Source organism: Cebus imitator, unplaced genomic scaffold, assembly GCF_001604975.1.
Source record: "Cebus imitator isolate Cc_AM_T3 unplaced genomic scaffold, Cebus_imitator-1.0 Scaffold33, whole genome shotgun sequence".
NCBI lineage: Eukaryota > Metazoa > Chordata > Mammalia > Primates > Cebidae > Cebus > Cebus imitator.
In genome coordinates, this window is record NW_016107348.1 from 2508436 (window position 1) to 2530616 (window position 22181).

The 22181-nt window shown below is 43.4% G+C and overlaps 1 protein-coding gene and 1 long non-coding RNA gene across 8 annotated transcripts in view; one reads left to right on the top strand and one right to left on the bottom strand.

Annotated features, from left to right (window-relative positions):
* Nucleotides 1–22181, top strand: part of CACNA1E (calcium voltage-gated channel subunit alpha1 E) — a 496128-nt gene that overhangs the window by 146022 nt on the left and 327925 nt on the right. The gene's annotated exons all lie outside the window — the stretch shown is intronic.
* LOC119470530 lies at nucleotides 9284–22054 on the bottom strand. The gene is made up of 3 exons (XR_005199436.1): nucleotides 21976–22054; nucleotides 20214–20367; nucleotides 9284–9428 (listed from the first exon to the last, which is right to left on the bottom strand). It is a non-coding gene; the product is annotated as an uncharacterized LOC119470530 (long non-coding RNA).

Sequence of the window (22181 nt, forward strand, 5' to 3'; positions counted from 1 at the left end):
TGTGTGTTCCTATGCAACAATTTTGCATGTTCTTCACATGTACCCCAAAACCTAAAATACAATAAAATAAATAAATGGGAAAAAAAAAAAAAAACAATGGATAAATATCCTTCTAGGCTTCCTCCCCCCCGCATATATACCTGTATGTACATTCACATACATACATATACCCATTTACAGTTTGTTATGCTAATGGGGATTATAGTATGCAATCTTGCTTTTGTAACCAGCTCTACTGATTAATAATACATTATGAAGAGTGTTCTATGTCATTAAATATAATGTTAACATGTGATTTTAATAATTGCAAGAATTCACTTATGTGATTCTTATGATTTGATAACCTATTTCTTCTTGTTGTCCACTTAGTACAATGATACAAAAAGCTTTTGTAGTTTTTAATGTTCAAGCAAACAATCCAGTGACCACTTTTCTAAATGCATCTTTGTGTGCAACTCTAATGATCTCAAAAAGAGAAATTCCTACGATTGGAGTTACTGGGGCATAGGCTGTGCACATATTTATGACTCTTGAGAAGTACTGCCCTCTCTCCCTCAGGAAAGATGGTGCTAATTCCACCCTCACCCAAGTGAATGAGATTGAGCTCATCTTTGCCAGCTCTGGGTATTTCAATTAGTAAGAATATCTCTTGAACTTCTCCTAAACACTTAATTGTGACAAATTTCAAACATTTGTATAGAAAACAAGAGACACCCATGTACCCACTACCAAGATTAAATACATAATAATATTTGCCATATTTGCTTCATCTCTTTCCCATTTTCAAATAAATACAATGTTACAGATGCATTTTGTATGCTCATTCTTTGTTCCTTGCTCCAGAAATCATCACTCTTCTGAAATTGATATTCCATTACCATGTGAATTTTTATAATTTTACTACATATGCATTAACAAAAAAGTATGTATATGAATTTTTTGTTTTAAAGTTTTAAGCGATACATAGAATGTGTCCTTTTGCAGCAAAATGAATATCTGTTTTTAAGATTTACCAGTATCATTACATGTATACTGAATTCATTATTTCGCTTTCTGTATAGAACTCCGTTGTATAAATAAATCACAGGTTCTTAATTTGCTCCCCTTCTAAGGGGAGGCTAGGTTGCTCTAATTTTTTGTTATTACAGGTAATATTAAAATGATCATCCTCGTCCATGTCTCCATGGGTGCATGTGAGAGATTTTCTCTGGGACAGACACCTAAAATAGAAGTGCTGAGTTTTGGAATGAACATTTCCAACTTTTATTAGGTACAGTAGTCTCCCCTTATCTGCAAGGGATGAGCCCCCCAGTGGATGCCTCAAACCACAGATAGTACCAAATCCTAAAAATACTCTATGTTTCCTATACATACATACCTATGATAAAGTTTAATTTATAAATTAGACACAGGAAGCAATGAGCAATAATAACTATTAATAAAATAGAACAATTATGCAATATACTGTAATGAAAGTTAGTCACATAACTTATATCGTTTCTCTCCCCTCTCTAAAAATACCTTAATATTTTTGGACCCTGGTTGACTGAGGGTAACTGATTCTGAGAGAAATGAAACTGTGGATAAGGTGGGGACTATTGTGTTAACTAACACCTTGCTCTCCAGAGTAAATGTGTCATTTCCATTCTAGATATCATATGCAGAACTCCCATTTCTGTGTATCTTCAATGTTACTTGAGATGCTCAGAATTATTTAAAGTGTGCCAACCTCATGGGTGTGAAATGGAATCCAGTTATTGAATTAATTGCACTTTCCCTGATTACTAATGAAATTGGGCATTGAACATATGTTTGCTGGCCATTTGGATTTCCTCTTATGAAAATTGTAGATTCATATTCTCTGCCCATATTTCTATCAGGTGTATGTATTTTTCGTATGATTTCTGAGAATCCTTGTATATATTCTAGATACAATTTGTGAGTTGTCAGTATCTTCTCCCCCACATGACCCGTCTTTTCCACTTTGTTTATGGTGCTTTTTGTTATACAGAGTTATTAATTTTAGAATGGTAAAATGTATCTGCCTTTTTTGATGATTTTTGTTCATCTTGTCTCATTTAAACATTTCTTCCACACACTGAGATAAAAAAGAAGTCATTTATATTTTTTAACTAACATTTTTTACAGTTTTGCTTATCACATTTGGCTCTTTTAATCTATCTGGAATTAATTTTTGTGTATAGTGTGAGGTGGGCTCCAATTTTATCTATTTTTTCTCTGCTATGATTAGTCCTTTGACTCAACACCATTTAGTGAGTAGGCAATTCTTATCTGCTGTTTCCAGGCACCTCATTTTATTCCACTGGTCTATTTGTGTATCCCTTTCACCCATGTCTCACTAATTTAGTTTTTATAACCTTGTAGTTTTGGTATATTAAGGCAAATTCTCCCTATATATTTGCCAAATTGTCTTGGGTATTGGATCTTCATTCATCACATGATTTTTAGAATCACCTTGTCACATTTCACTAAAAAGATAAGGTTTTAATTGAAATTGAATAAATGTATAGATTAACCTGGGGGGAGGCTTGCCATAGTTAAGCTATTTTTTTTTTAAGTCCCTGGGCATGACATATTTCTTCTTACATTTGGATCTTTCTTAAAGTCCCTCAAGAGAGTTTAAAATTTTTCTTCACATCTCTGATTGGGTTTTCTTTAGGTATCTTATAGTTTTGTTGCTATTGCATGGTGTCTTCTTATTATGTTTTCTGATTCTTTGTTTTAGGTGTACCAGAACTTGTATTTTTGTGCACTGATTTCACGTCCACCATCCTTGTAGAATTCTCTTGCTACTATGAGTGGCCTTTCTTTTTTGGTTTTGTTTTGTTTTTGTTATTTTTTTTGGAGGCAACTTTTATATTTTGGATGCAGGGAGCATCACCTGTGACTAATGACAGCTTTGATTTTTCCTTTATATATTTTTTTTCTTTATATATATATATATTTCTTTTTCTTTACTTATTACATTGACTAGTACTTCAAGTCCAATACTGAATAGAAGCAGTTTTAGTGGGTGTCCTAGACTGATATCTCACATTATAGCTATGTCCTGACTTAGTCTGTGTTCCCTGTGACCACCACCTTACCTCTGACCATCCTGCCCACTTTACATGGCATCGTTGGTTAGTAATTTAGTTCCCTTTTTGTATATGTATTCATAAATTAGACATTATATTTACAAATACAATTGTCATTATATCTATTAATATCTTTTGTGCCTTATGCCATTTTCTTGCAGGCCACTTTTTTTCTTCCATTTAAATTTCCTCCCTAAGACATGTCTTATAGTACTCATTTCACCTGAAGTTGAATAGTAAACTCTGTTTTCCTGGAAAAGTCTTTATTTCAGTTTCGAGTCAATTTAGCTGAGTATTTTTAATACTCGATGATATTATTCTATCATTTTCTGGCCTCTATCATTATAATTGATAATCTAATTGCTGCTTCTTGTAAGTAATCTGTTTTTTCTCTCAGGATGCTTTCAAGATTCTTTTCTTCATAATTTTGGGACTTTTGATATTCACTAGAATGTGTTTAGGTTGAATTTATTTTTATTTATCCTCCTTAGAATTCATTGAAATTCTTGACTTGAAGGATTTATATCTTTCATCAATACTAGAAAATTTGTCCTGTAGATCTTCAAATATTGCCTTTCTGCAGTCTACAGTGGCCACTGTCTCTATTATCTCTTTATAGAATTCCCATGAGATATATGTTGGACCTCTTCATTCCATCTTCCATGTCTGTTAACTTTAATTGTATTTTCTATATTTTTATCTTCCTGGGCTGTGTACTGGGGAGTTTCCTCATATATATTATCTTATATATCCTCATATATATTATCTTATGTACTGTATCTTCCTGTTTACTGACACTCTCCTTAGTTGTATATAATCTAATAGTTAACTATCTATTGCCTTTAATTTCTATGATTATATATTTTATTACAAGAAATTTTGTATTTGCCACTTTTTCAAGTTATCTTTTTTCATTTCATTGTATTCTATCATTTTATTTCTTTATATACCTTTTCTATTATTTCAAGTTCTGGGGTTCTAATCTTCTTATTCTTTGTATCAACTAACTTTTCTTCTTTCCTTATGCTGGATTATTTCCTCGCATGCTTCAAAAATTTTGACTGCAAGTCACGTTTAGTAGTGCTTGTTTTTCCAATATAAATGCAGTGTACTATGGATTGTGAGAGTAGCCTCTTAGAGTAGTTTTGTTTGGTTTTCTTACTTGACCCAGGGGAATTGTTTTCTTGGCCTAAGGGTTCCTGAGCCCCACTGAACATGTAGTGTAAATTCAGCCCATAAATCCATGTCACATACAATCTTGGGTTTTGATTTCTCAGGGTTTTGCTTTTTCTCATTCATTCAGAGACAGAAGCTTCTGTGTTATCTACTTTTGCTGTAGAGTTGATTTTCATGCAGTTTATTTAACTGAAGGTACAGTTCTTTAAGTGTCATAGCTTAGTGCAGAGTCTTAGTTCCAACTTCTGTCCACATAAAGGTCTTAAGACCTTATCACTTGCTCTGGAGTGGACGTTAAAACTTACCCATTAGGCTGAGTGTGTGGTTTCATGCCTGTAATCCCAGCACTTTGGGAGGCCAGAGCTGGTGGATCACTTGAAGACAGGAGTTTGTGACCAACCTGGCAAAACCAAATTTCTACTAAAAATACAAAACATGCAAAACCAAATTTCCACTAAAAATACAAACAAAACAAAACAAAACTTAAGCCTGGTGTGGTGGCGTGTGCCTGTGGTCCCAGCTACTAGGGAGGCTAAGACATGAGAATTGCATGAGCCTGGGAGGCGGACGTTGCAGTGAGCTGAGATGAGGCCACTGTACTCCAGCCTGGGTGACGGAGACTCTGTCTCATAACAAAGCAAAAAACAAAACAAAACAAAACGCACAAAAAACTCCACCCATTAAATCATCTTTGTTACCAGAACTAGTTACTGCTTATGGGACAGCTGCAGCTTCGATTCACATGCTTCCTCTTTGTTTTTCAATTCCTCCTAGGGATTTCCTTTTATAACTTTCAAGTTCAGCAATATATCTTTTCAAATATATTTGAAAATATATTTCTGTACTTTAGTTTTTCTAGAAATGTGTAGCAAGAGATTTTCTTATTCTGCCATCTTTCTAGTACTGAATCCTTGAATGACTTTTACAAAGAGAATAAAATAGGAAAGCATAAAACAGTCCCTGGGAAATATACACAGTCCTCCAAGACTTAAAACTAGATGTTCCTAATGGAGAGGTTAGTAAGAGTGCCGGACAGGGCGTAGGGGAAGATTTGAGGAAGGAAGTGGGTGAGAAACAGCAGTACATTAATGGGCAATCACTTTCTGCCCCCTCAGATGGTACATGAGTGCTTAGCTAATGGCAGTTCACCTGGAAAAGTGATCATTGGTAAGTCCTTATCAGTAGCTCCCGGAAATATCTTGCCTGAAGTGATCGAGCCTTTTTAGGAAATGAGAGATCAGACTCAGAAAGCCAGGAGATAGTTCTCAAATTCTTGTGAAGACAAATTCTAGAAGAAAAGCTTTCCAAGGGTGTTGGTGACCAGAGAAGCTGAAGGATTCAAGTTTTCCTGTAGCTTTAAATATAAGAAGGGAAAGGAAACAAGGAAAAGCAGGGGGTGAGGGTACACAGGGTTGAGTTGAAAGCACGGGTGTAGGAGTTTTCGCTGCAGAGATAGCGGACTGAGGGGGAAACACTGTTTTGCAGGGCTTGTGACCACATTTCTTAGTATCCAAAGTGTCAGGAGAAATCCTATTTATTTGAGCTTTAGTTGATAAACCTTAAACTGATGATGACAGGTTGAGGCCACTTTTTCTTTTCAGCTTGAGTTGTCTCTTCAGACTCTGCTGTCCCTTTGGTTTCTTTTATCTTAAGGCGTGGAGCCCTGTGCATGCCTGTGAGACCATCAGAAAACCAGAGGTGCAGCTCTGAGTTCACCCCAACTCTTAAAGCCTGCGACTTACTAGATGTGAGGGAGAAAATGAAAGTGTACGTAGCGAGGCAAATGAATTCCACTGGGGTTCCTGCATTCTGGTCATGATGTTGATGAGTCCTATGACCTAGAGCCATGTATTTATTTATTCTACACCAGTAGTCTCAACTGGGAGGTGCTTTGGGCCCCAAGGGTCATTTAGCAATGTTTGGAAACATTTTTGATTGTCACAGCTCAGTGGGGGAAGTGTGTCTGGTGTCTAGTGGTTACAGGCCAGGGATGCTGCTGAACATCCTACAATGCAAGGACAGCCCTGCTATGACAAAGAATGATCTGACTCAGAAATGCCAATCATGCTGAGTTAAGACACCCTTCTCTACATGTCTTATCTGTAACATGGAGGGGTTAGAGGAGGAGGTTGATGTGTGTGGCTAGATTAGGTTATTACCCATCTGTCCAACACCAACCACTTCAGCCCACATCACAGCTCTAGATGCATGAAGGAAGTGAAATGAGTTGAAAACATTTCCCCATTTTCTACCAGAGAACAAAATATTGTACTCGCGATGTTGTGAGCTTTGCACGCTCACAGTGACCACTGCGTCTGCCCCCATGCACTGGGTCATTCATCTTGTCAGGTTAGGTTGGCGAGTTGTACCAAACACGTACCAGTGCCTGTGAGGAGGGGGTTGAGGTTGGGCTTCCTGGAGCTGATTGTCTTCAGAACAGTTTTATCACTTGTCGCTTCTCCCACAGCAACTTCCCAACATGGTGCAGATCCTAAGGAGTCCATGTCCTGCTTGTGTCCACTTGCCTTTGTTCATAGTTACCATTTACTTGTGCATTTATTCATTCATTCAAGAAACATGTATTCCGAGTCCACTAGACATAAGGCAGTGCATTAGTTACTACGGAGAATGCAAAGATAAATGAGCCAAGCCCCTTGCAATATAGTGGGGGGCCAGGATGTATACACCACAGTATCTTAGGCAGGGCAACATAAAGCGTCAGCAGCACTCAGAGGAGAGAGAGATCACTTTTTTCATATGGCCACAAATGGCTTCATAAGGGAGGTAGCATATGGACTGGGCTTTTAAGTCTAAATAATTTTTTGACAGGTGGCAATGGAAGAAAGGGTAAGGAAGGGAGAAAGAAAATGAGAAATGATATGTAGGACGATACTTCCAAGGTGTTCTAAGGAAGGGTGAACAGTCCTGCTTCATAGGAGGAGACACTGCTTAGGAGCATCATGGTGGGTAATAAGTACTTGGACTGGATGACATGTAAGTTTTCTTCCAACCCTAAGATGATAAGATCTTATGATTAGATAGTAATAGTTGATAGGCACTAGAAAACTCATTTGTTCATTCAGCTAAAAAAAAAATTTATTTATTATTATTTTTTTACCGGACACTATTCTAGGCACTGGGAATACAACCCTGTACAAGCCCTGTACAATTTCATTGCACTGAAAGGTGAGATAGGGTCAGAGTTGAGCTGTGTACTGGATCTTTGTGGTAGAACCTGGAAGAGGAAGGTGGAGGAGGAGACTCTGCCCATCTCCTGAATAGAAGGTAGTACTGGCTTGATGGGGGGTGGTGCGAATGGAAAGGACAGGAAGACTGTGGCAGTGGCATAGAGAGAAAAGGTGGGGGGCTTGGGGAATGGCTGCAGTAGGAGTTGGAGTCAAGGATGCATCCAAAGTTTTGTGCCTGAGTTAGGAGGAGGCTGCAGTGCTGCCAACATCATCCGACACCTAGTGGGGAGCTGGATCCTAGGGAAAGAGGGTGAGTTTGCTTTTAAACCGGCTGGTTCATGGCGCTGTCAGGCCACCCAGGTGGAGGAGCCCATTTAAGCCATGGTGAATGTGGTACCAGACTTTAAAAAAAGAAAAGAAAAAAAACCAGAGCCAAAGATAAAGGTTTGGGAGTCTTCCGGATATTAGCCTCAGTTGAAGCCATCCATATGGATGAAATCACCAAGAGAGTGCATACATGGTGAAGAGGGTAGAAACCAGGATCTGAGGAGTGTTCCCGTTTAGGAGGCAGGAAAAGGAAAGGTGAAGAGGCAGTTAGGGAGGAAGGAGGAGAAGTTTGGAAATGCTCCTGAGGGAGGCAGGAAGAGGAAAGCCAGTTCATGCTGAGCCCCGATGCATAAGAATGCATGCATACCCTAGTAGCCTCCAGGGAAACAGACTCTGGGGTGAAAAAATTCCCTGAAACATATTTAGCTGTAAAAGTGTTGAGCCACCTTATCATGTTATCACTTCTCAGTGCTTCAGCCAGAGGGTGAGGAGGGAGGGGGAGTGGAGGAGGCTCTCCAGTGAGTCATCCCTCCTGCACGTTAAGAGTTTTGTTTAAAAGATTTGCAGAGAGAGAGAGAGAGAGAGAGAGAGCAAGAGAGAGAGAGAGCAAGAGAGAGCATGCACGAGAATGCACAAGTGAGCGTGAGCAAGCTGCTTGATTTTTTTTTTTTTTTTTTTGGGAAAAAGTCTCTAAAAAATTTTTTTTTTTTTTTTTTTTTTTTTTTTTTTTTTTATTTTTTTTTTTTTTTTTTTTTTTAAAAAAAAGAGTAAAAAAACATTTTTTTTTTTTTTTTTTTTTTTTAAAGTTGGGATCTCTATCACCCAGGCTGCAGCGCAGTGGTGTGATCACAGCTCACTGCAGCCTTGAACTCCTGGCTTCAAGCATTCCTCCCATCTCAGCCTCCTGAGTAGCTGGGATTACAGACATGTGCCAAAACATTTGGCTAATTATTTTTATTTTTTTGTAGAGACAGATGCTCACTATGTGGCCCAGGCTGATCTCAAACTCCTGGCTTCAAGTGATCCTCCCATCTTGGCTCCCCAAAGTGCTGGGATTACAGGCGTCAGCTGCCACATCTGGCCTTGATTTATTTTCTAATAGGTTCCTAGGGCACTGTGGCAACAATGCCTTTTCCCCTGAGAGGTATACCACCAAGGGGAGGACATTTGGGGACCTTCTATGATTGATTTTGCCTGTGCCATCCTGTTCCCCATAGCCTTGATGGCCAAGTGGTTACACGGGGATCTGTAGTTCACGCAAAGCCTACGGTTCCCAGGTAAAGGGTGGAGGAGGCTTTGTGCCTACTGCTTGGCTCTTATCAAGTCCGGAGTGACCCCCTACTCTTCTCCTCTGGGCCCTTGAAACTCTCCTCATCTAGTCTTAAGTTTCAGGCTACAATTTCTCTTCAGCTTGTCTCTTGCAGTAAGGTTGTCTTAGTCTATTTTTGCTCCTGTAACAAAATGCTCTAGACCGGGTAATTTATAAACAGCACAGATTTATTTCTCACAGTTACGGAGGCTGGGCAGTCAAAGATCAAAGCACTGGCAGGGTCAGTGTTTGTCGAGGATGTGGTCTTTGCTTCCCGGAATGCTGCTTCCTCCAGAGTCGCTGATGGCGGTGTCCTCACATGGCAGAAAGCTGATGGATAAAAGGGGCCTAGCTACTTCTCTCCAGCCCTTTCACAAAACATTGATCCCATCCATGAGATTAGCCCTGATGGCTTAATCATGTCCTAAAGAACTTAGCTGTTAATACTTCTGCACTGGGGATTAAGTTTTAATGTGAATTTTGAAGGCGATGCAAACATTCAAACCATAGCAAAGGACAGTAGTAAGATGTGGCCTCTGGTATTAGGCAGGTCCGGGCTCCAAGTGTAGCCGTGTGTGATCTTAGTGTAGAAATTTAGTTTCTCTGATCTTTACTCGCCTTAAGAAATGGCTGAAGCTAACCATACCTACTTTATAGGATTCTTGTGCATATCAACAAGGCATATAATGCTTCAGCCTTGCACAGATGTTGGTTATTGTTGCTGCTTTGAAGAGTTTCTTTGATTTTTTTTAACTTAATACTCTTTTGGTTGTTTTCAGAATTTCTTTCCCTTTTCTCCCAATGTTTTTCAATTAAAAAATGTAATTAATTTGAAGAAAATTACAACCTAACACCTCTTGGCCAACTTCTGTGTGGCTCTTTGGGCAAATAAAGGGCCTTGAATGCTTTGATTGTAGTGATATAATTCCCTTTTGGAAATAACAGGTGTTTTTTTTTTTTTTTTTTTTTTTTTTTAAGATAAGAGTCTCAGTCTGTCACTCAGGCTGGAGTCCAGTGGTGGGATCTTGGCTCACTGCAGCCTCTACCTCCCGATTTTAAGCAATTCTTCTGCCTTAGCCTCCTGAGTAGTTGGGATTACAGGCATGTGCCACCATGTCCGGCTAATTTTTGTATTTTTAGTAGAGACAGGGTTTCACCATTTTGGTCAGGCTGGTCTCGAACTCCTGACCTCAGGTGATCCACCGCCTCGGCCTCCCAATGTGCTGGAATTACAGGTGTGAGCCACCGTGCCTGGCCTACAAGTTGTTTTTTGACATCATCTATAATGGCTGGTGTCTGTCCCTGAAAACATAACAATAGCACCACGCACCGTGGTGTGACACTCGGTGTTTACAAAGCATTTTCATACACATCATCTCAACAATTTCAGCATCATTCTGTAAACTGGGTCTTTCACCCTCAGTGAAAGTAATTTCTTTTCTGATATCACCACTTGATAAAGATATCTGCACTCTCACATTCATTGCAGCATTATTTACAATAACTAGGATATGGAAAAAACTAAATGTTCGTCAATGGATGAATGGATGAAGAAAATGTGGTATATGTAGACACACACACACACACACACACACACACACACACACACACACACACTGGATTGTTATTCTGCCTTAAAAAAGAAGTAGATCCTGCCATTTGCCCCAACATGGATGGACCTGGAGGATATTATCCTAAGTGAAATAGACACACAAAGAAAAATATTGCATGATCTCATATATGTAGAATAAAATAGAGAATGAAACAGTGGTTAGCACCAGTGGGTGTGGGGAACTGGAGGAGGAAGTGGGGAGATGTAGATCAAAGGATACAAAGTAGCAGGTATGTAGGATGAATGAGTCTAGTGATCTAATGCAGGGCATGTGCAATAAAGTTAATAAAATTATATTGTGTTAGGGACTTGTGTTAAATAAGTAGATATCGGCTGATGTTGTCACACAAAAACTATGTGAGATAATGGATGGTAATCTGCTTCACTGTAGTAACCATTTTACTGTCTATATGTATCCCATAACATCCTGTTGTACATCTCAAATGTACACAATTAAATTTATTGTTTAAAAAAGGAAGCTGTCTTTGACATCACCTATAATGCCTGGTATCTGTACCTGTAAATATAATAGTAATACCACGTATAGTGGCAGGCAACTGAGTTTACAAAGCATTTTCATACCCGTCGTCTCTACAATCTCAACATCAATCTGTGAGCTGGGTCTTTCACCCCCAGTGAGCTAGTGACTGTCTTTAGTTTTTAGATGCGTGTTGTGTGTGTGTGTGTGTGTGTGTGTGTGTTCATGCGCACGCTTGAGGTATTGCTTCTTTTAACATAAAAAGCTAAAGTTTCAAAGTAGGTGGGGTGTGGGTTAAACACCGTTCTAAATGGCAGGCCTGCTGTTCGTGGGAAGGGAGAGTGGCCTCAAAGTTTAAAAATAACCTGAACATTATAGACTCCTGTGAATTCTACAGCCCAGAGCACTGTGAGTCTGTGGGCGTTTTACCTGCTGGAGTGCAGGCAGGAAAACAACAAGTTGAGATGCTGGAGGATTTAAATTTGCAGAGTCCTTTAGTGGCACGCACTGGCAGCAACAGTATTCATGAAAAAGAAAATTAAAGTTAGAACTAATGACCAGGATCGATGTTCCTGAATGGTAGGAGCAGTGCTACCCTTGGATTTGCTGAACACAGCACTGTACAATATTTGTATCTACAATGCAGCAGACCCCTATTTTCTATGGATGAACAACTATCCTCTCTCCCTTCCTCCCTTCCCTCCCTTCCTGACCTCTCCAGAGTTTGGCCAATAACTTTTGCAGATAGCTACCTGCGGCTGACCTACCAGGGAGTTCAGGGTTGGGATGTTTTGGATAGACTTGGTCATTCACTGAAAAACAAGTAAATGGTGTAAAACCATGCTCGTCATGCATAAATTGTGGGCAATAGCAGACCCTTTGAATTCTGAGAATTTTGAACGGTGAAATAAGTTTTGAATTAGCACGCGGTTCTTGGCCTGACTCCTGCTGCTCTGGCACATTGCAGTGCATGATGACAGCAGCAGTAGCAGCAGCGGGTCGGGCTAAGAATGCATCGTCACATTTGGTTTATCAGTAGCCCCACGCGGTTCAGAGGGCAGGCACTACTTTTGCCATTTTTGCATGTAAGGCTATAAACCCAAGCAGGACTGAGGTGCACGCAGGACTGAGGTGCACGCCTGCTGGTATTGTTTCTACCCTGGTAACTCATTTATTCTGAGGCCCTTTGGCACCATCTGTAGAGTCTGGATATATTCTTGCCTCTTGGAACTGCAGAATCATCATGCAATCTCTATGCCCTAGCTCAAATCTCTATTAATGATATCAGTGAGAGGGATTAAAGTGGCTAAGATAATGGGTTTTGAAGTCCGGTTGACCTAGGACTGACCTTCTGCTATGTCACCCACCACCTATGTGACCATCAGGGAAGTCATTTCTCTTCCAGTCTTGCTTCTCTTATTGTAAAATGGGGTTTATAACAGCACTTACCACATGGACTTGTTCTGAGAAATAAGGAAAGTGAATCTAGTTAGTGTGGAGCCTTGCACGTAGTAAGTATTTAATACCTAGGACAAATAATACAAACAGCATCGCCTGTACTTTTCTTTGCGATTATTCTTTCCTTGTTTGAACCATGTCCATTTTTTCTTTGATTTTTTTTAATAGCTCCAGAATTTGCAATATGAAACTAGAGATTATTAAACAAAAGGAAAGTAGCAAAACTGGAAGCCTTAAATTATTCTGTTAGTACTTGACTATATATGGAAGAATATTATTAAAAAATATGATCCAGAGATGGGGTGGTTTTATGAAAAGATACAAGTGTTTATAGGAAAAAGCTAAATCGTCAGTGTGCGTGTGTGTGTGTGTCCAAGGAGCTGGCTTGTCAGTGGCATTACAGAGGAGTATTTCAGAAAGTCTCTCTTGATTGAGAATTACATTTCCACCTTTCCAATTTGTAAATGGCACATTGGGAATATTCAGAAATCTGCAAAAGCGCCTGCCATTCTTCAAGTTTGAATGTACTGCATTAAGCCTGTCTGCAGGCTCCCGGAGCATGTGAAGATAACTTGCGTGTTTGTATACTTGGCTGACAGAACTTGGGATCACATCAGAATCTAGCGTGCATGGGTCTTTGCAAACATGTGTGTGTCATTTTCTTATGTAATTCTTCATAAGGGAAATAGGCATGATGACATTTGCCTTTTAAATTTTTTTTCAAAGAAGTGATAGAACCAATTAGTGGTTTGTTTGTTTTTTTTTAAAGCAGGACTTTTTAATTTTATGTTTAATTTTCTGTGGAAAGGGATCTGAAAATATTCTTTAGGTGGGGAGCTATTTCCTTTTAATAACTGACTCCCCAGATCTTATTTCAACTCTGTTTCTAACAGCAAGAGCTATTCCTCATAAGACAATGAACCCTCTTATTTAATGATTGATAAGATGGGGCTTGGGCAGTTAGCGTGCTGGAGAGGTTCCCTCTGAGTTAGAGGCACTTAATCTCCTACAAGAGAAGTACATTTATTCCTGTTTCTATCATCTAGGTTGATGGCCACTCAACTCACAAGAAGCTGGAAACACCTGGCAGCAGAGAAGGGCTCCTCATCAGAGCTAGAATGTATTAGGGGAAGGGTAGCTCCTCAGACAGGGGCCAGATACCTGACTGACACTCAAACCCTTTTTCACCATTAACAGTTGCTGCAGATTCAGGCATTCATTGACTATTTATTTTGCAAAGGCTTGCTGTGAGGATAACATAATGCAGGCACTCTAGGTAATAAAACAAAGGGAAAGATATGTCCTCTACTCTTGAGAAGCTACACCATAGTTGAGGAGATAAGGCATACATAATTGAAAAATTAAATATGAACATAATGGTGAAGTTACAGTCATGACAACATCAGTGAGAAAACACGGTACTACTATGAACGATACAGAAGCTCTGTGAGTTTATAGGAGGTAAGGTCATAGAGTTGGAACAATTATGAAAGGCTTGATGGGAGAGCAGATTTGAACTGAACTGTGCACAGAAAGAGGCCCAGGAGTGGGAGAAGCAGAGAAGAGGAAGGTAGTTCTTGGGGCAGTGTGAAGCAGGTGCTGTGAGCAGGACTTTGAGGCAGGAGTGGGTGTGGCATGTTTATTTATGTACCTCATACTATGGTGTGTGAGGACACGGTGTTGGAAAGATAGGTTGAATTCTGATTGCCTTGAACTGTCAGGCTAAGGCGTTTGGCCACGTTACAGGCAGTGAGGACCCACTGAGGTTAGGTGATGACAATGAAACATGCATGGAAACTGGCATTTTAGGAGGGGAGCTTGATTTGAAGGAATTGCAGTGACTTCACTTTTACCCACATTGAGTTTGGGGATGAGAGACAATCCATAAGTAGCTACCCATAACTTCACTGGACACCTGGGTCTGGAAACAAGGTGAAAGGTGAGGGCTAGGAGCTAGATGTGGTGTGGAGGGGGCAGTTGCAATGGCAGGTAAGGATATAACCTTGAAGGGAGAGAAGTCAGAGGAGAGAAGGGGGTTGGGGACAGACCCGCGGGTGCCCCAGAGGTGACAGCAGTAAGAGGAGGAGAAGGAAACGGTGAGAAACTGGGAGATGTGGTGACTGGGATTCCAAGAAGGATGATCTCTGAGGAGTAGGGAGGTCAGTGGCATCAAATGCGGTAGAGTGGTCAAGGAGAAGGAGGGTAAAGGACCATCAGGGTTCTGTAGGAGCCTCAGAGCAATTTCTGTGGAGTGGGAGGGGCAGAGCCAGTAAATGGCCTGCCCAGGTGTACATTCCAAAACTGGCCTTAAGTCCATATCATATGGGAATGCCTTCTTCACTCTGATTATTTTATACTAGGTGGGTGTAACCAGCTGCTCAGTGTAGGAGAGAGTAGGAGAGTGAGGGTGTGGTGATGGACAGGTGGTGGCTTAATCTGCTGATGATTCCAACACAAAGGGTCCTTGGAGAGCCAAGATTGGTGGGTGCAGTGGAAACTTGTTCTCTTCTCTGGGCCTTCGGGGCCCCTCTAGGCTTGAGTGCTACTGTGAGCTGCATTTTTTGTTACTGCGGCATTATCTTCAAGAGAGAAATGTAGGGAGTGGATCAAGAGAAGGAAGACACGAATCCAACCTGGGCACCTTCTCCTAGGCACGGCCTCCTTGGAGCTAGCCCCTGACAGGATGCCTGACACGTGGAAGGTGCTAATTGCATGTCTGCTGAATGAATGAATCAGCATGACCCCAGCCGGGCTGAGCAGGCTTTGCAAGGTGTGGGCTGTGTTGTGTTTTCTGAATCAACAGGTCGTGGGGGTGGATGGATGGATGTGCTCCTGCCGGTTGCTCTCACGCTCTGCTCACCCCCATCAGTGGGAGCTGGAGCACTCTGAGTCCTCCTGCTGCACTTTGCTTTGGCTGAGCAGCAAGGTTGGGCCCTGAGGTTGGCAGGAGAGGCAGATGGTGGTGGGCGTGGGATCCTTTGCTGTCTAGGGCTAAACTCTGAGCCTCCAAATCAACTTTCCCAATAAAGGTTAATATCTCTTAGGGTAAGCATATTTTTGGGTTTTCTCTGGGCTGAACAGTGACCTCATCTTATGGAAAATAAAGGACTGAAGTGGTAATGCTATAATCTTCGTGATCCTAGATACATCGAAAGAAAATAAAAACGCCAATTGAGTAATCAACCCCACACATCTTGTGTACCCCCCACATCCTAAACACTCATGCTCCAGGCTGCTGCTCCATGCCGCCAACACTAACTCTTTCAGAGATCTCGTTTGGATCCTTCCCTTTTCTGGCTGCCTCCAGTGGGAGGGGATGGCTCCCCGCTCTGTTCTTCCCAGTGCTCTCCTGTGGGGCACTCCACATCCTGCCTTGTATTTGAGCCCTTCGTGGGTACATTTTCCCTTCTCCTCTTTTGAACTGTAAGTTCTTAGAGGCTGTGACTGTGTCTAATTTATCTCTGAGACTCAGAACCCCTGAGAACAATGTGTGGAACATCAAAGGGGATTAATGAGCATTTGTTAAATGGGTTTAGGAATTCATGAATAAGTAAACAAACACACAGCTCTCTCAGGTATCATGGCCTTTGGGTCCCCAGAGACTGGTCTTTACTACTTTTTTTTTCCTTTCTTCCTCTTTCTGACCTGATCTCAGGTACTGACATGTCTTTGCTCCTCTATCCACCCTGCACGCATTAGAGTGTGTTCATCCCTGGCTGCACTTCTGAAGTCTGCTTTCAAAAACAGAAAGCCTGTAGACACGCAGTGTTTTCATATGTTACCGTGGTCACAGCTACTGAAGCTGAAATGTACATAACAAGCACTTATGTAGCACTTACTGTGTGCCAGGTGCTGTTCTAAGAGCTTTATGCATATTAACTTAATTTTCATAACAGCCCTGTAGGGCAGAATGGTATGTATGCCCACTGGGGCAGAATGGTTTGCAATTAAACCCTCTGGGGGACTCTCTGGTTCAAGGTCATGCCTTACCTCTCTAAAGCCTAAGATCCTGCCTATGACTGGACTCTGAAGCAAGGAAAATATTATTTTGACATGCAGTATGTTAACAATGGCCACACATTGCAAAGAATCCTGTCCTTAGTATTAGGAGATCCAGCTCTGCTATTTCCTAGCTATGTGCACTTGGATAAGTTCCTGACCCTCTGGGTGTCAGATAACAGAATGTGCCTCACAGTCCTGCTGCAAAGATGCAATGAGATAACACTACAGTTGGTGCCCAGGAAGCGATGGGTTGTCATACATGAATGGCTTTTAAAATATTTTAAGGCCAACTTTGCTGACCTGTGTTTAGCTGATAGCACGCTGGCATGTGGGGCTTCTCAGGCTTAGGTTTGAGAGATGCTGATTCTAGGGACGGACATTACATAAGGATGTGAAGTTATGTTTTCACCCAAGTAAGGGCTGTGAGGTATTGTGAAAGCCACCAGACTCCCAAGATGTCTGCATTGCCATAATGCTCCTCTGCTCCACTATGCATTTGCACATGGTCTCCTGCCAACTTTTTTCTTAAGAACCCACTCCCAAATCCTCTCTGCATTATGTTCCCTAGAGCGCTGCTTTGCATAAGAGTCTATTTCTTGGAAAAGCTCAACGAAGGAAAAATAGAACAAAAGGGGCTCTGATAACTTAAGCATAAGCTATCTGAGTGTAACTGGCAGAGTGGGGGAAGATGAAGGAGCAGGCCTGATGGGAGGGGCACAGGCCTTCTGGATGAGGCCCAGATCCGCAGACTTCTCAGTGATGGGTTGAAATCTCTTATGAAGATGGTCCAAGGCCTGACAGATTTGGGAAGAGCTTCAGAATGAGGGTAACAGGCAAACTGCGTCCCCAGCTTTGCCACTCGTGTCGATCTGTCTTAGTACAAACTCCCACAGCCTGTCTGGTCTGCAGCAGTGTGGACACCTTTTCTGCCTTTTCCAGAAGAGGCTGGAAGGACTGCCTACCAGTCTCCTTCACTCCTGACTGTAGCTCAATGATACACTGCAGTAGAAGGGCTGCGGGAGAAATGCTCTGAAATGTAGTAGTCTTCATGGGCTTGATAAACTAGGAAAGTGTTCCACTTGCTTCCTTAGCTCCTGTTGGGTTTCCACTTGGCAGGTCACTGCTTGCAGAAAAACATGTGGGGCATTTGGTAAGCCCATCTTAACTTGGGAGGGTGTGTGTGGTGCTGACCTCGTGCCCAGTGTGTGGGGCTGCACTTTCTGAGTACTGTGAGATGGGCTGGCTGCACTGTGGTGAAATTTAGGGCTTGGACCTGAACGAAGTCCCACAGAGGAGTAGAGGGCTGTTAACGAGAGGTCAGAGCCTAGGAATGTCTGGACTCTGAGGCATAGCGCATAGGGTGCTGGGCTGCCAAGCACCTGGGCTCACAGTGACATCTCACAAGTGACCAGTAGATGGTGCTCTGACAACAGGAAAATACAGTTACTGTCACTCTGAGGCTGGAAAGGGATTTTCAGATGGTCTTCAGACTGGTTTCCAATCAGAGTTATGACTAACTGCTGATTTTCCACATTTCCATTTGTGGGTCTTTAATAGGACAGTGGAACTTCGGGCACTAGAAGGATAATGCCCACCAAATTCCCATATGAAGAGCATGACTGCAATATTCTGATCATGAACTTTTTCTGAGGATCCTCCTGGATCTTGAGGGCATGCTGCCAGGAGCACTTGGCCTCTGATCAAATTCAATTTGAGGATGGCAAGCATAGCATTTCCATAGGCTTAGTGTCATTGCATAGTTTCTTCTCTTGACGAACAATTTAGAATTACACTATTGCTGCCCTGAAGGGCAGCATGGGTTTTAGAAAGAGCTACAGACTGGAAGTCAGTTGTGTTAGAAGTCCACACTCTGCCTCTTACCAAACATGGGCAAACGGCTGAGCACTGCTGAAACCCTGCTGCTTTGTCTGTCAAATAAGGGTTGTGATACTGTGTTGCCAGGCTAAGCTCAGAAGTTTGGAGTCAGGGTCAGCTGTGGAGTTTATGTAAACTGAGAGCTATTAAGCACATATATTATTCACCATAAAAACTGTAGCCACTGGCCAGGCGCGATTGCTCACCCAGCATTTTGAAAGGCTGAGGCAGGTGAATCGCTTGAGTCTAGGAGTTCCAGACCAGCCAGGGTAACATAGTGAGACCCACCCCTCCATCTCTATTAAAAAATAAAATAAAACCAACAACTGTAGCTGCCTTGGGGGCTGGTAGAATGGGGGATTAGAGAGCATGAAACCAGTATAGAAATTCATAGATTTCAAAGCTCTCCAGAGCTACGACAGCCCCAGGTGGGGGGTGGAAGATGAGAGTGTGTTTTCCTGCTAGCACTCCTGCCCTGACGCCACATCTCTTCCCAAAGCCATTACGCCTTTAAGTTTGCCCCTTTCCTTTTTGACTGCACCCTCCAAGAATTATCCCTTTTAACTCACCTACCTAGGTGCTGAAAGTTCCTAAGTTATTCCACATTATTCCCAACCTATGCATTTATGATCCCTGTTTTTTTGGAAGGCAAGAAGGCAGCAACTCCAGTGTGTCATCATGTACACGTCATTTGCACATGTACTATCCCGTCTTGAGCATTCTAGTTCTCTAGAGAATTACAGCAGCCACAGAGAACACAGGACATGGAGTACAGGATCTCTGCTGCCATCTGATAACACTGAAGAGACAAGTCAGGGGTCTCTGATGTTCCAAAAACTACACCTGGGAGGTAAAAGGCTAGTGAGCCCTGCTTATTCTGGGTGTTAACAAGAAGGTATGCCACCTCCTAGCCTGCTGAGGCAGGACCACAAAGCAAACGGGTGACAGGACAGCATGAAAGTGAAGTTCGTGAAGCTTTCTGGCCTGCGAGGTTATGCAATCTAGTGTAATCTAGTGTAAGAAGGTACATGATTTATGTCCTCACCCATCTTGTTCATTATTGTATCCTCAGTGCCTACAACAGTGCCTGGCACGTGGAGGGTACTCAAAAATACTTCTCAACTGAATGATCTGAATGAATTTTGTGCTGTGGGTTATGGCAGTGACATACACTTAATCATTTCTAAAAGCCCTTTTTCTACCCCTATGTAGTTTACAGGAATATTGAGATAGCCACTTGGGACTAGTTCTAAGTGACTGACTGGCTGATGGGACCTCATGGTTCACAGCACCAACGTCCCTCCATTCCACTTCTGACTAGGTGTTTAGACAGAAGAGGACCCTCTGATTAAAGCACGAGAAAGGACAGAGTCAGGCAATGATGTGAAATCAAAACAATTAGAGCTGACTCACCTTGAATAGTAATTTCAGTGGGCTCCCCTGCATCAGAAGGTCAAACGCCTTCTCCAAGGGCAGCAGGCTGGACATGTTAGGCCATTCCTTTGGATTTCCAGTACTCAGAGAATTTTCCTTCACACACACACACACACACACTTACATACATTCTCACACAATAGACACACATTAGTGCTCACATGGCCTTGCCCACACATAGACACATACCCGCAGAACACACGTGCCATGCACTTCTCAACAGTTAATCTCACCACAGGCGTGAAGCCATACTCACCTATGGTTTCCAGCCTCGGGGCTCTGGTCAGTGTCTTTGTTTCCTTCCTTAGCCCCTCCTTTCCTTCTTCCCTTCCACTGCTCGGGTTGGGAGGATTTGGACAGGACTATGTGTTGAGCCAAGACAGGAAAACGCAGAGGACGGTGTGCCCCACCTAGTTTGGGGATGGGAGGGGACAGCTGGTCTCTGTCCTCAGATCAAACCACCAGTCACCTGTGGGGAAGGGCTTGGCTGCTAAGCACAGGAGCATTTTCCTGGGGCTTGGAGTCCACCTTTCCCACCTCTGCAGCTCAGATACCAATTCTGTTTTTTTCTACATTAATGGGGTGGGTTTGAGAAAGTCCGTGGAGCTTATTTGGGAGTAAAAGATGGGGGGATCCTTCTGATTGTTCGGATTTCGAGAAGGTTATTTTAAGCCCATAGCTCACCATGGAGGGCCCTTCTAGGAGAGGTGGAGCAGGGCTCAGCCAGCGGGGAACCAGGAGGCCGCCCCGTGAGGGCAGAAGGTCCTGCCAGGAGCCAGCGCCAACAGCAGAGTGTGGAACCCCCAGAGGTCCCAGCCTCCCCCACGGAGCTTCCCAGATGCTAAGTGGGGAGATGGGGAGAGGGTGCTGTCTTCTTGGAAATCCCTGGCAGTGTTTGTGGAGCCTGGGAGGTGCGGAGGTGCGGAGGAGCTGCGATGCGGCCGTGGAACGTGGCGCGCAAAGGCCCGGACTCCTCGCTAGGGCGGCGGTGGGCCCGTGGCACCGCGCCTGGCACCGAACAGGGCACAGCCCTGGGGACACCTTTCTGCGGGGACCCAAGGCGCGCGTGCGTGTGCGCCCCACGCCAGGCCCTCGCTCTCTTGCGGAGACTCCGCCGCGTCGCCGGCTGCGCCTGCCTCTCCTCTCGGCTTTACTTGGGGGAAAGGGGAGTCTTCACTGGACCTTTGCAGCGGGGGCGCTACCCTTTGGCCACATAAATCAAGAAGGCAAGCCAGCCTCACCTCCCAGGAACCTCAGCCTTCCGGCTGCGTCCCCGCCTCTCCCGCCTCGCCAGCTCCTCCCCCGCTCCTCCCGGGCGCTCTCGCGCGCCTCGCTGCGCCTCTGCGCTCCGCTCGCCCTCCCCTGCCTCGTCTCCCCCCTCTCCTTCCGCATCCCCGCCAGTGCTCCGCCGAGGGCGCTGCCTGGGTGGAAGAGGAAGACCGAGCCGTTAGTGAGGAAGTTCGGGCTGTGGACAAGCGCGCTGCCAGGCCGCGAGGCTCGGCTGCAACCTGTTCCTCGCCCGCCGGTGCTCGCCGCCCGCCCGCTCGCGCTCCCGCCCTCTCGGCGGCGCAGCCGCGGATCGCTGTTGCATGCTGATCCGGGGAGGCGGCGGTGGCGAGCGCTCCGGGCGGATGCTGGCACTCGGGCTTCGCTGCTCTCTGGATGCTGCTCAACTTCTAGCCCAAGCGCAGGAGCTTTGAAGTCATTTGTCTCTCTCCGCTTGGATCGACTTATTTTGAGATTTTGGGCATTGCGGTTTACGCAGGAACCTCAGTATCGCTCTTCCCTCCTCCCTTCCTCTTTCTCCAACCTTTGGATGCCTCTCTGCTGGTAGATTTAAGGACCCAAGTCTTCGCGGTGGAATTTCTTAGATGGACTCGCGGGGGTTGGCGTTATAAAGCATGTCACCGTAACCCCGTCCTCGTGTTTGTTTATTTTTTTTTTTAAAAAGTTCTTTTGTTTTCATTTTCCCGTCCCTCCTACCCCTTCCCCCAACCAATAAATCACGAAACTGTTACCTAGCGGGCCGGTGCCGGCCTCTCTCCCAGAACTAGGTGGTGCGTCTGCCAGAAGAGGAGCTATGTTTGAAGAGCAGCCTACTCCACCCCTCTCCTCTGTGATCCCTGAACACCACCACACACTGGCATTTTGAAAAAAATATTTTCCTCCAGAAACTGAGCACCCCCAAGCCCTACCCCCCGTTTTTTTCCTTCTTGAGGAATGG